The following is a 15,038-nucleotide window of genomic DNA, read 5'->3' as shown; positions in this document are numbered from 1 at the left end:
GAAAAGGAATTTGAAAAAGAATAGATACATGTATAAGAATAATTGAATCACTTTGCTGTACACCTGAAACTAACACAGCATTGTTAGTCAACGATGCTTAAATATAAAATAAAAATATAAAAATGTTCAAATAAAAAGTTGCTGATTTTAAAAACTAATAACTTTAAACTGCCCATACAAAACAGATGGTCCACAAAACATTCTCCTTTCCTTCTGAAGGTTTTGTGATGCAGTGTTATCATTAACCCTGTCTTTTATTATTGAATGTAAATAGCCAATTGAGACAAACAGTTCTGAGACTATTCTTCCACCACTGATTAAGACTGGGGTGGCAGATATTGGGGATAATATTCATTTAGTCTTCTGAGCTTTCTGGGAAGACTTGGTGACCTTGCCAGCTCCAGCTGTGTTCTTGTCCACTGTTTTTATGACACTCACAGCCATCTATTTCATGTTATGAACAGTGAAAAATGACCCAGAGGAGGATAATCAGAGAAGCTCTCAAAACACATGGGCTTACCAGAAACCATATCAATGATGGCAGCATCACCTGCTTCAAGAATTAGAGGCCACTTCTAGCTTTTCCTCAGAATGACCATCAGTCTTCAGCTCAGTAAACTTGGGAGTGATGTGAGCTGTGCGGCAGTCCAGCACAGGTGTGTATTCAGCACTGATCTAGCCTGATTGGTTCAATATAATCACCTTGAGCTATGAAGCCAGCTACTTCCATTGGTGGGTCATTTTTGCTGTCACCAGCTGCATTGCCACAATGAATATTTTGACATCAAAATCCACGTTGTCCCCAGGAAGGGAGTCACTCAAAGGTTCATGATGCATTTCAATAGACTTTACTTCAGTTGTAACATTAACTGGAGAACACCAGTCTGCATTGGACATACAGGGACAGTACCAGTGCCACCAATTTTATAGATGTCTTAGAGGGGCAGATGCAAGGGCTGGTCAGTCGGAAAAATTGGTGGCAGGAGGCAGTCCAGAGCTTCAAGCAGCGTGGTTCCACTGTCTTTGCCATCTTTACAGGTGAATTTCCAGTCCTGAACCAAGGTGTGTTAGCACTTGGCTCCAGCATGTTGTCACCATTCCAACCAGAAATTGGCACAAATGCTACTGTGTCAGGGTTGTAGCCAATTTTCTTAATGTAGGTGCTGGCTTCCTTAATGATTTCCTTGTAGTATCTCTTCTGGCTCTAGAAGGCTCAGTAGAATCCATTTTGTTAACACTAATGAGTAGTTGTTTCATACTCAGAATATAGGCCAGAAGGGCATGCTCACAGGTCTGCCCATTCTTGGAGATGACTGCTTCAAATTCATCAGCACCAGCAACAACAATCGGGACAGCACAGTCAGACTGAGATATGTCTGCAATCATGTTGTTGATAAGTCTTTGTGTTCTGGGGCATCAATGTTGGTCACATAGTACTTGCTGGCCTCGAATTTCCTTGGGAAGATATTAATGGTGATATCTCACGTTCAGCTTTCAGTTTATCCAAGACCCAGACATACTTGAAGGAGACCTCTCCCATCTCAGCAGCCTCTCTCCTAAAGTTTTTGATGGTTCTTTGTCAGTTCCACCACATTTGTAGATCAGATGGCCAGTATTGGTAGACTTGCCTGAGTCAACCTGTCCAGTGACAGCAATGTGGATATGAGTCTTTTCCTTTCCTATTTTGGCTTAGATTTAGTGATGGTTTTTATGACACATGTTCCTGGTGGCAAACCATTGTGAAAAAGCCTTTTGTGCCTTTTTAAAAAAAAATTTTAAAGTTGCCTTTCATTTCGTTTATTTACTAAAAATACTTCTCTGTATTGTTTATTAATTTATTCTTTGGTTCTGCTGGGTCTTTGTTGCTGCTTATGGGCTTTCTCTTCATTGTGGTTTGAGGGCTTCTCACTGATGGCTTCTCTTGTTTGGGAGCACAAGCTCTGCACTAGGGCTTCAGTAGTTGTGGCATGGACTTAGTAGCCCCAAGGTATGTGGAATCTTCCTGACACGGGATTGAAACTCTAGCCCCTGCATTGGCAGGCGGATTCTTAATCACTGGACCACCAGGGAAGTCCTAACTTGAGAACTTTTAATTTCCTCTTCTCTCCTCTGCTTGTATACATAATATTTCTTCCCTGTGTTGGAACATACAGACAGATACACACACACACCAAAAACCTTTGTTTGATTTCGATGGAACTCTTAGCCTCTTTTCTAATCCTTTTATTGTTGCTGGTTTAAGAATGAAACTCCATTTTCTAGTGCACAGTCGCTCCTGGTTCTACTCTCTTGACTCCTCCTGCTCCTTCAACTTCTGTCTCTGTGATTCATATTGCTCATTGAATAGCAGTCCTGGCTTCTTAATCACAAGGCAAAAGTGCTTTTTCCCAGCCCTCCCTGTTTTAGCTCCTCTGTGGTATTCAACACTGTTGATCTCCCTTTTTTCTAAAACTCTCTTCTCTTGATTTTCATAGCACAACATATGATTTTCTTCTCATCTTTTTGTTCTAAACTTTTCAAAAAAGTTTGGATGACTAAATGTCATTGAGCCTAATTTCCATTTCGCAGTTTAAAGGGGTCATGAAGTGGTTGTGGGTGTTACCAGAAGCCAGTTGCGGTTCATTAGGCTTTGTAGGATGCTGTGCAGTGATGTCAAAGCTTCCTCTCTTGAAAGTCTAGGTATTTGATTGTGTCCAAGGCTGGTTAAAGTAACCAATCCTATAAGAGATTAATGCTCCCTATGTAGTATTTTCCCTAAACAGAGCTTACCTTTCCAATTCTATAATTCTCTGTTGAAATCTTTCAATTTCTAATCTCTCTGATAGATCAATTCCATTGCTGGGGCAATGGTCAAACTCTCTCTTCTGATTTTTGCTTTTCATTTCCTAATGGTGTGTGTTGATTTTACCTGTCAGGTTTTTAGAGTGCTGGAGGTGTTTGCTGCCAACTCCCAAAGTTCAATGTGAGAAAAAAGCCCCACTTTCTTTGACAGGCTTTTATTCATAAATGTAGGAGTTATTTAGCATAATCTAGATTTTGAAAGGTAGAATGCTTCTTAGAGATTTTGTTTGTTGTTCAAGATGCAGAAAATAGAGCTCGTTGACTGAGAAGAATTGTCTCTGCATAAATAAAGAGCGATTACTTAAAAACATCCTACTGGGAAAAACAACCCGGTCTTATAAACAATTTCTTTTTGTATTGTGCTGAGTTGTAGGCGAACTTCTAGTTCTTACTATTGTTAGTTGATACTTATCACGAAGCCTGTGTGTTAGTTGCTCAGTTGTGTCCGACAAATGAAAATGGAAAAGGGAGCTTTTACAACAAAGAAAATAGAAGCCTGAAGTTACTTCTCTGTGAACTTTAACTACTGTTTATTCCTGATTTCAAAAATGGCATATTTTAACAGAGCCTTAAAAACCCATCCCTGTTCTTCTCATTTACTTTGAGCTAACCATTTATTACTGAAACTTAAAGATAAAAACTAGGGAGATTTCTCAACTTATGGTTCATAGCCTTGCTCTAATTTTCCCTCTTTCTTTTCTTATGTTGTACTGCCTTTCCCCTATATATTTGTTGTACTTGGGTACATTGTGAAGTCCAAACTCACAATCTACTTTTATTACATTATGAGGGAATTTCAGAATATAAGGTCACTTGGCTGGTAATAAATAAATCAGGTCAAGAATTTAGCTTAGATCTCTGAATAGCCAAATGGAGAACAATTAGAATCTCAGAATTAAGGATAGTAACATCATAATCCACTAACTAGAATAAGAATCTGTGAATGCATACTGATGTACACAGTTAATGAATAAATATATAAAAATCAGGATTTTCCCAGCAAGAATACTGGTGTGGGTTGCTACACCCATGTGGATCTTTTCAACCTAGAGATCAAACCTGAGTCTCCTGCATTTCCTGCATTGTAGATGGATTCTTTATCATTGAGCCATCATAATTCTTTACCACTTCTTACCACCGGGAAGTCCCCTAAATGTATGTGCTGCTGCTGCTGCTAAGTCACTTCAGTCGTGTCCAACTCTGTGCGACCCCATAGACGGCAGCCCATCAGGCTCCACCGTCCCTGGGATTTTCCAGGCAAGAACACTGGAGTGGGTTGCCATTTCCTTCTCCAGTGCATGAAAGTGAAAAGTGAAAGTGAAGTCGCTCAGTCGTAAATGTATGTAGTGGAAAGTAAATATTTAAAAGGAATAATAAAGCAAATGGGGCAAAATGTAAACACTTGGTGAATCTTGGTGAATATTGGAGTGCTTTGCATGAGTCTTGCGAATTTCCTGCAAACTTAAAATTATATCAAAATAAAAAGTTACCAAATAAATACAATTCTGAATTTTGAGGGCTTAATTTTTTAAAGTAAAACCTTTAAATGAAGTATAGTAAGCATACGGAAGAGTGCAGACACCAAAAGTATACAGGCAGATTCTCCAGTTTTATGAAATTACCTCCCCCCCCACCGCCAATGTAGTAATGATCCATTACTGACATTCTGGAAGCAACTTTCCTATTCATTAGGCCATCCTTCCTCTGCAAGTGAGTGAGTGAGTGAAAGTCACTCAGATGTGTTCGACTCTTTGTGACCCTGTGGACTATACAGTCCATGGAATTCTCCCTGCCATAATACTGGAGTAGGTAGCCTTTCCCTTCTCCAGGGTATCTTCCCTACCCAGGAGTCAAACCAGGGTCCCCTGCATTGCAGGCGGATTCTTTACCAAATGAGCTATCAGGGAAGCCCTTCTTCTGCAAAGGCAACCTTTATACAATTTGTATTGTCACAGATTAGTTTTGCCTTTTTTTCCATGTTATATAATTAGAATCATACCATATGATTATATTTTGTGTGTGCTTATTTTTCTCCCAGCATTTTGTCTGTGAGTCATTTCTTGATGCAAGTAGCTATAATTAGTTTTCTTTAATATTTCACTGTATTTAAATAGACCATAATTAATTTACCTGTTATACCACTGTTGGACACTTGAGTTGTGTGGTAGACAGTCCCTAAGATGGCTGCTAGAAATCCTTACCTCCTGTTATTTATCACCTTGTGTAATCCTCTCTCCCTGAGTGTGAGCTAGATCCAGTGACTGGCTTCTAGTGAATAGGAAAAAAGTGATGGAATTTCACTTTTAAGATTAAGTTATAAAACAACTCGGCTTCCATAATGGGTTCTCTTTCTTAGTCTGCTTCAGTTCAGTTCAGTCGCTCAGTCGTGTCTGACTCTTTGTGACCCCATGGACTACAGCACGCCAGGCCTCCCTGTCCATCACCAACTCCTGGAGTTCACTCAAACTCATGTCCATTGAGTCGGTGATGCCATCCAGCCATCTCATCCTCTGTCGTCCCCTTCTCCTCCTGCCCCCAATCCTTCCCAGCATCAAAGTCTTTTCCAATGAGTCAACTTTTCTCATGAGGTGGCCAGAGTATTGGAGTTTCAGCTTTTAGCATCATTCCTTCCAAAGAACACCCAGGGCTGATCTCCTTTAGGATGGACTGGTTGGATCTCCTTGCAGTCCAAGGGACTCTCAAGAATCTTCTCCAACACCACAGTTCAAAAGCATCAATTCTTCTGCACTCAGTTTTCTTTATAGTCCAACTCTCACATCCATACATGACTACTGGAAAAACCATAGCCTTGACTAGATGGACTTTTGTTGGTCAAGTAATGTCTCTGCTTTTTAATATGCTGTCTAGGTTGGTCATAACTTTCCTTCCAAGGAGCAAGCATCTTTTAATTTCATGGCTGCAGTCACCGTCTGCAGTGATTTTGGAGCCCAAAAAAGTAAAATCTGCCACTATTTCCACTGTTTCCCCATCTATTTCCCGTGAAGTGATGGGGCCAGATGCCATGATCTTAGTTTTCTGAATGTTGAGCTTTAAGCCAACTTTTTCACTCTCCTCTTTCACTTTCATCAAGAGGCTGTTTAGTTCTTCTTCACTTTCTGCCATCAGGGTCGTGTCATCTGTATATCTGAGGTTATTGATATTTCTCCCGGCAATCTTGATTCCAGCTTGGGCTTCATCCATTCCAGCGTTTCTCATGATGTACTCTGTATATAAGTTAAATAAGCAGGATGACAATATACAGCCTTGACGTACTCCTTTCACTATTTGGAACCTGTCTGTTGTTCCATGTCCAGTTCTAACTGTTGCTTCCTGACCTTCATATAGCCCATAAATGTCCCCAAAGGCCCACTTGACTTCACATTCCAGGATGTCTGGCTACTTACCTGAGGGAAATCAATGCCATGACTTGAGGTAGCTCTCTGCAGAAGTCCAAGTGATAAGAGATGAGTGAGTTTGGAAGTAGATTCTTCAGCCCCAGGCAAACCTTGAGATGACTGCAGGCCTGGCTGACAACTTGACTGCAGCATCATGACAGACTGAGCTAAGAAGCCATACTGGATTCCTGAGTTATGGAATCTGCAAGATATTAATGTCTACGTTGTTGTTGTTCAGTTGCTAAATCAAGTCTGACTCTTGGCAACCCCATGGACTGCAGCACTCCAGGCTCCTCTGTCCTCCACTGTCTCCTGGAATTTGTTCAAATTCATGTCCATTGAGTCAGTGATACTATCTAACCATCTTATCCTCTGCTGTCCTTTTCTTCTTCTTTTGCCTTCAATCTTTCCCAGTATCAGAGTCTTTTCCAATAAGTTACTGATTCAGGGCTGATTTCCTTTAGGATTGACTGGTTTGATCTCCCTGCAGTCAAAGGAATTCTTAAGAGTCTTCTCCAGAACCACAATTTGAAAGCATCAATTCTTTGATGCTCAGCCATCTTTAATATCTAGCTCTCACATCCGTATATGGCTACTGGAAAAACTATAGCTTTGACTAGACGGACCTTTGTTGGCAAAGTAATGACTCTGCTTTTTAATACACTTCCTAGGTTTGTCATAGCTGAAGGGTTACAGTTAGATAAATGAGATATTACTGCTATGTTAATTAGGTTCTAACTTTTGGGGTAATTTTTTGGGCAGTAATTGATATTTGATAGAGATTTTTCCCCCTAGTTTTTGGCTATCACAAATAGTGCTGGCTGAATCTGCTTATATGTGTAATGTACTTATGTGGTCATCTCTTTGGGGAAATATACCTAGGAATAGAATTACTGGGTCATGAGGGGCTTCCTAGGTGTCTCAGTGATATAGAATCCACCTGCCAGTGTAGGGGACATGGGGTTCAATCCCTCAGTTGGAAAGATCCCTTGGAGTAGAAAATGGAAACTCACTCCATATTCTTACCTGGAAAATTCCATGAACAGGGGAGCCTGGCGGGCTGCAAGTTCGTGGGGTCTCATCAGAGTCACATGCGACTGAGCACGCACACACAGGGTATATTATGACACCTTTAGTGGATACCGCCTTATAGTTTTCCACAGTAGTTGTCACAGTGTATACCTCTATCAGTAATATATTTTCTTCTACAGGCTCGGCAGCACTAGGCATTATCAGTCTTTTTAATTTAGTCATTATGGCATCTCATCTGAAAATATTTTATTTTGAGATGATTTCAAATTGAGAGAAAAGGTGCAAGAGCAGTATACAAAACTTCCATTTTCTCTTTTCCTAGAGTCCCTAATTTTGAACATTTTACCACATTTCTCTCTCTCTTTAATGTATATGATGATTCTTTTTCTGAGAACAAGTTGGAGAACAATGACCCATCGCTTAAATACCACAGTGTATTCCCCCCAAATAAGAGCACTTTCTGATATAACTAACCAGAGTCAGAAAATCAACATTGATACAGCACTATTATTCAATCCATAGACCCTGTTAAAATTTTGACAACTATCCCATTCTCTCCCTCTTTTTTCTGGTCTAGACTCCAATCCAGTATAATGTTGCATTTATTTGTCATGTCTGTTTAGGCTCCTGCAACCCAGAATAGTTCCTTAATGTTTTGCTGTTTTTTATGACCTTGACAGTTTTAAAGTCTATACACGTTTCATTCTGTTAGCACTATTGACTGGGGCTTGTCTGACGCTTCCTCATATCCAGACTTGCCATGCGTTCTTGGCAGGAGAAACCTCTGAACTGGTGCCATGCTCATCTCAGTGAATCACATCAGGAAACATGTGATGTCAACCTGTCCCATTGCTAATGAGGTTAACCATAATCACCCGGCTAAGTTGCTGCTGCTGCTGCTGCTAAGTCGCTTCAGTCATGTCTGACTCTGTGCAACCCCATAGATGTCAGCCCACCAAGGTCCCCCGTCCCTGGGATTCTCCAGGCAAGAACACTGGAGTGGGGTCCATTGACGACTCCTGCCTAAACCAGCCACTAATATCATGGTTGGCACATGTTGATTTTTAAAAGTCAATCATTCTTTCTATGTGATTAGATAAGATTTAATTGTCATAAAGCTCTTTCCCTTCTTTCTTATTCACTCATTCATTCATTTATTTATATCAGTATGGAATGAATCATGGATGTATTATGTTAGTCAATGCATTAGGATCTGGTACTGTCATTGTTATAATGATCAGAATGTTCCAGTTTTGGCTAGTGAGAACCCACTCAAGCTGACTCCCATGTCTTTTGGACATATCAAAGTGTTCTTTGAGCACTTCCTTATTTTCTGATACAATAGAATGTTCCAAACTCATTTATGCCCTAGTCCTGGAATCAGTTATTTCTTCGAGAAGCCCTGGTTCCTTTTATTTATTTTTTATTATTTTAGAATTAATTTTTGTTGGGAGTGTAGTTGATTTACAATGTTAGTTTATGCTGTAAAGTGAATCATTATATATATATATATATATCCACTCTTTTTTAGATTCTATTCTCATATAGGTCATTACAGAGTACTGAGTAGAGTTCCCTGTGCTATATAGGAGGTTCTTATTAGATATCTTTTATATCTAGGCAATGGCACCCCACTCCAGTACTCTTGCCTGGAAAATCCCGTGGACGGAGGAGCCTGGTAGGCTGCAGTCCATGGGGTTGCTAAGAGTCAGACCTGACCGAGCGACTTCACTTTCACTTTTCACTTTCATGCATTGGAGAAGGAAATGGCAACCCACTCCAGTGTTCTTGCCTGGAGAATCCCAGGGACGGGGGAGCCTGGTGGCCTGCCGTCTATGGGGTTGGACACGACTGAAGCAACTTAGCAGCAGACCCTAAAAGCAGGTTGGCGGTGATATTATGCTACATAAACCCATTATGGGTTTCAATAACGGAGTAATTAAAATGTTCCCTCTGTTAAAGGGTACTGACACTGTTTAGCAGCAGCAGCAGCAGCAGCAGTGTTTACGTACTCCGTCCCAATCTCCTAATTTATCCCTCCCCTGCCCTGGTTTCTTTTAGTGGAGAATGGTATTTAGAAACCAAGATCTTGGTGTTTAGTATGCTTATAACTATGTATCACAAGGATCCACTGATTATTTCTATCTATCTATCCATCCAGTCTTCTTTCATCTATTTATTGTACCAAGTATGAGTTCACACCAACATCTCCAATTCCAATCCAATGCCTCCAGTTTTTTTCTAGTGTTCCTCCATTCCAAATGTGTAAATTCCTCCTCAGGCTCTGTAAACTGGGCTCTTATCATCATATATTTGCCTATTTCTCATTGTTTATAACCAATCTCCCAACCACAAAGGCTGCCTTCTTGGCTGACCTTCTTCTTGGTCCTGCCAGCTTCTCAGTCCCAGCCCTGATGCCATCTCCTTGGCCAGCGTCTGCTTTGGTTTGTACTTTCCCCTGTGGCTATTTTGGCAGCCACACTGCCACCTTCAAAGATCAGTAAGGAAGGGCAGGGAAGAAGGGAGAGGAAGAGCCATCCTGTTATTTTAACTCTTCAGTTCAGTTCAGTCGCTCAGTCGTGTCCGACTCTGCGACCCCATGAATAGCAGCATGCCAGGTCTCCCTGTCCATCACCAACTCCTGGAGTTCACTCAGACTCACATCCATCAAGTCAGTGATGCCATCCAGCCATCCCATCCTCTGTCGTCCCCTTCTCCTCCTGCCCCCAATCCCTCCCAGCATCAGAGTCTTTTCCGATAAGTCAACTCTTCACATGAGGTGGCCAAAGAGCCATATTGATATGGCTCCTTAATAAGAATTCAACTCTCTTTAGGAACTTATACCCACTGGGTTTAGCCCCTTAAGAATCCCAGGGTGCTGGGTAATTTAAGGATTTAAAGTGACTAACTGAACTGAACAGTTGCAGGATTAAGCATTGTTTACTGAGAATAGGGGAAAGAGAAACAGCAGCAGCAGGTGGGGAAGAAAATGTGGTGAAGGATAAACAGTCACCACTCCTGTTGGGCCTTAGATAGAGCTCAAGTCAGTTTCACAGCGAGAATGGGGCAGGAGCACTCATAGGAACCAGAATGTGAGCTTGCCATAGGAAGGCTGGGTTTGGTTGGAGTGGGTTGGAAGATAGGTTTTCAGGTCTATCCTGAAGTGGAATGCACATTTTAGGATGGTTTTGGAATCAATTTGGTCTTCCCAGATGCCTTGTGGTCAGGCTAGAATTCACAAGCTGCTTGAAATTCCCAGGCCCCTGAGCCAGGCTGGAGTCAGAGTGGCCTCTGGAGGGCAGAGGAGCACTGTATGATCTTCCTCAACTTAAATCTGGTCTAACCACTTTCATTGCCTTGTTTGTTTATTAGCAAACTTAGAGAACTCCTTGGCAGATTCTCTTCCACATTTTTGTCTAATAAACTAGAAAGAATAAGAGTTGGATGGTCTGGGATCAAACTCAGACAAGTTAAGTGACGTTTATCTAATGTTATAAAGTTATATACATGAGATGCTTTAGTTCATATGTGTAAACAGGTGATAGTAATTAACAAGTACATGAATCAGAGTAACGTTAATTACAGTGATTTGTTTGTTATAGTCATTACTGACAATCTGAAAGATGTAGTTTGAATTTCTAACAGTGGGAGATAACTGGCCAGGTCTCGCATTTCTGGCTGCATAGAACAGTGGCTAGGCCTGAGAAGCATCTCAGATTGCCTGGTGTGTATCCTGATAACACTGCTTACTAGATGTGTGTCTTTAGGCATGTCAGTTACCTTTTCTGTGCTTTAGTTCCCTCATCTGTAGAAGTACTACCTGGGGATCTCATGATGTTTTTATTTTATTTAATAAGAAAAATTATTTATTTGGCTGTGCTGGGTCTTAGTTGCTGCACACGGGATCTGCAGTCTTTGTCATGGCGTGCAGGTTCCTTAGGTGCCGCTTGTCAGATTTAGTTCCTTGACCAGGAACAGAACCTGCGCCCCCTGCATTGGGAGCACGGAGTCTTAGCCACTGGACCACCAGGAAAGTCCCCAACACACAATTCTTAGATTGGTTCCTGCATATGAGAAGCACCCAATAAAGATCAGTTTGCAGTTGTGGTTGTTATTATCATCTTAAGCTGCAGATTCATTCTTAACTAAAAAATTCTGTAACAAATCTCATCAGCTTTTTTGTCTTGATTCTCCTATTGTGAGCTTACTACTAAAAATGTAGAGAGATCACTTCTATTTGCTTCTCCATTAATTTGAGATAGATGAGATTGAGTTAGTCTATTTTAGAAAAATAGCTGGTTGGGTTTAGCTGCTGTTTTCTTCAGTTCCATTTATGTTTCCATCATTACCTCCCCAGGAAGCTGGAACCGCTTTCATAGGTACCAATATACCACTAATCTGAACCAGTGTCTGCTGACAGCTTTTCAATCATTGTGGTCTATTCAATTCTTTTTACTCTAGAGGAATTTCTCTGCCAAGCAAAACTGAACCAAGCAATTTCAAACTTGTACTTAACACCCATTAAAAAAAATCCTCTTGTTAATGAAGAAAGAGTGAGTGTTGTTAGGTGGAACTCTGAATTGGGAGCCAGAAGGTCAAAATTCAAGTTTCAACTTTGCAGCTACTTGCAAATATGTATTGTCTGTCTTCCCGAACGTAAAGCAATATGCCTGCCAAGCATTGAGGGGATTCAAAGAAAGGATTCAAACAAGAGGACTTTCTTCTCAGAGTTTCACAACCTAGTTGGAATAACAAAGCAGCTGTGATAGGAGGCTGAATGAAATACATGCAGAATCCAGCATCCTGAAGTACTCTGGAGGAAAGAACGAAATTGTAATAAGGGCTTGGGGGAAGGGTGCCCTGGGCAGTCAGAGCCTCTTCAGCCCATTTCTTTTTTTGTATCAATAAGTCTAGAAACCTGGGAACAGTATTCACCAAATGCCCTTGCTCTCATGGTTCTTGCTGCAGTTTATGTTCTGCCAATGATGGCACTTGGCAAGAGTGGAAAGCAGAAGAGAAGCCCAGGCATTTACCCCCTTCTCTTTTGGCAGCATTGGTAAGTGGATGTGTGAGCTTCCTGGACGTGAGTGTTCACACTGGCAGTGGTGCTCTCCAACTGATTCTGGGCTGTGAGGTCTGGATGAGTAGGAGTTTCTAGCAGATTCCTAAAAGCAGCAGTTCTGGGAAGAGCAGTTCCTCATTCAGCACTCACTCTCTAATAAAACTAGGTCTCTGGAATGAGATGCTCTTTTCCACCTCTGAGTCTTTACTCATCTGACACCTATGCTGTCCTTCTTCCCACCTCCTTTGTATTTTATTCATCTTTATGGTCCAGCAACTAGTCATTGATTGTTGCATATCAAGTAACCAATCAATATTTTTTGTATGAATAGATGAAGGAATGAATGAAAGAAAAGGAGAAGTTATAGGCTTAGGCAGATTATAAATGGAATGGGGGTGGTGAATATGGTGGAGAGGCTAGGATATGAAGAGACAAAGCAGAGTAATGATGGAAAGGGTTGGGAAAAGAATAAATGGAAACGTGACCCTTCACTAGAATAATATCATTGGGTTTTTAATAATCTATTATATATGAAAAAAGATAAAGCACCGAGGTTTGCTAACTATGTGAGAATCTGTTAAAGAATGAAGGCCTGGGAATTTCCTGGCGGTCCAGTGGTTCAGACTCAGCGCTTTCACTGCTGAGGGCCAGCCAGGTCCAATCCCTGGTTGGAGAACTAAGATCCTGCAAGCTGAACTGGGCAGCAAAAAAAAAAAAAAAAAAAAAAGGCCAAAGGTAAGATGGCTGAAGAAATGTGGGAAGAATGAATTGTCTGGTGGTCAACGGATGTGGAGATGACCCAGAGAATGTAAGAAAGGAGATTTCAAACAGGAATACAGAGTCTATGTATGAATGGTGGGAAAAATTTAGGTTGTGGTGGTTTAGTCACTAAGTTGTGTCTGACTCTTGCAACGCCATGGACTGTAGCCCGCCAGGCTCCTCTGTCCATGGGATTTTCCAGGCAAGAATACTGGAATGGATTGCCGTTTCCTTCTCCAGAGGATCTTCCCAACCCAGGAATCGAACCCGGGTCTCCTCCTGCACTGCAGGCAGATTCTTTACTAACTGAGCTATGAGGGAAGCCCCGATTTAGGTAGAGTAGGTCATAATATTTATGTGCGTCTGTGCTAAGTTGCTTCAATAGTGTCCCACTTTTTGTGGCATCATGGATTGTAGCCCACCAGGCTCCTCTGTCCATGGGATTCTTCAGGTAAGAATACTGGAGTGGGTTGCCATGCCCTGCTCCAGGGGATTTTCCAGAACTAGGTATCGAACTTGTGCCTCCTGAGGCTTCTGCATTGCAGGCAGATTCTTTACTGATGAGCCACCAGGGAAGTCCAATATTTGTATGGTGCTTTTCAATACTAAAAGTGCTTCTCAGGTGCATTATCTATTGTATCCTCATAGCAGCCCTGTGAGAAAAGTGGACTGTGTGTGTTCAGTTGCTTCAGTCGTGTCTGACTGTTTGCAACTCTATGGACTGTAGGCTCCTCTTTTCATGGAATTCTCTAGGCAAGTGGGTTGCCATTTCCTTCTCCAGGGGATCTTCCCAATCCAGGGATTGAACCCTCATTTCTTATGTCTGCTGCATTGGCAGGCGTGTTCTCTAACACTAGGAGGTGTGAGAAAAGTATACACTATTAATAAAAATGGAAGTTTGCTTGGAAAAGCTATATATCTATTATGGAAAATGAAAATATATAGGTCACAAAGGAAAAGAATAGAAATCACTCAAAGCCATCTTTGTTAACATCTTGATGATGGCCTCTCAGAGCTTTTCTATGCCTGTGCTATGCTGTACTGAGTTGCTCAGTCATGTCCAACTCTTTGCGACCCTAAGGACTGTAGCCTGCCAGACTCCTCTGTCTGTGGGAATTCTCCTTCCAGCAAGAATCCTGGAGAGGGCTTCCATGCCCTCCTCCGGGAGATTTTCCTGACCCAGGGATTGAACTAGGGTCTCTTGCATTGCAGGCGGATTTTTTTTTACCAGCTGAGCTACCAGGAAAGCCACTTTCTATGTCTATTAATTTATAAATTAAAAAATGGATTATTATATACTTTAGATTATTTTTAAGCTTGCCTTTTTTTTTTTTTTTTTACTTAGGGCATTGTGAATATATTTTCATGTCATTAACTATTCCCCTGTGCATGATTATTAATGGCTGTATAACATCCCATTGTCTGTTCAGTTCAGTTCATTTGCTCAGTCGTGTCCGACTTTTTGTGACCCCATGAATCGCAGCACGCCAGGCCTCCCTGTCCATCACTGGAGTTCACTCAGACCCATGTCCATCAAGTCAGTGATGCCATCCAGCCATCTCATCCTCTGTCATCCCCTTCTCCTCCTGCCCCCAATCCCTCCCAGCATCAGAGTCTTTTCCAATGAGTCAACTCTTCGCATGAGGTGGCCAAAGTACTGGAGTTTCAGCTTTAGCATCATTCCTTCCAAAGAAATCCCAGGGCTGATCTCCTTCAGAATGGACTGGTTGGATCTCCTTGCAGTCCAAGGGACTCTAAAGAATCTTCTCCAACACCACAGTTCAAAAGCATCGATTCTTTGGTGCTCAGCTTTCTTCACAGTCCAACTCTCACATCTCTACATGACCACAGGAAAAACCATAGCCTTGACTAGATGGACCTTTGTTGGCAAAGTAATGTCTCTGATTTTTAATATGCTATCTAGGTTGGTCATAACTTTTCTTCCAAGG

At 41.5% G+C, this 15,038-nt stretch overlaps 1 pseudogene; it reads right to left on the bottom strand.

Annotated features, from left to right (window-relative positions):
* Window positions 1-351: 351 nt before the first annotated feature.
* The window catches only part of LOC104982087, a 24,317-nt pseudogene continuing 9,630 nt past the window's right edge, over window positions 352-15,038 (bottom strand).

The sequence above is a fragment of the Bison bison genome, unplaced genomic scaffold, assembly GCF_000754665.1.
Source record: "Bison bison bison isolate TAMUID 2011002044 unplaced genomic scaffold, Bison_UMD1.0 scf7180017864526, whole genome shotgun sequence".
NCBI classification, from domain to species: Eukaryota; Metazoa; Chordata; class Mammalia; order Artiodactyla; family Bovidae; genus Bison; species Bison bison.
This window is presented reverse-complemented; position numbering and strand designations above follow the sequence as displayed.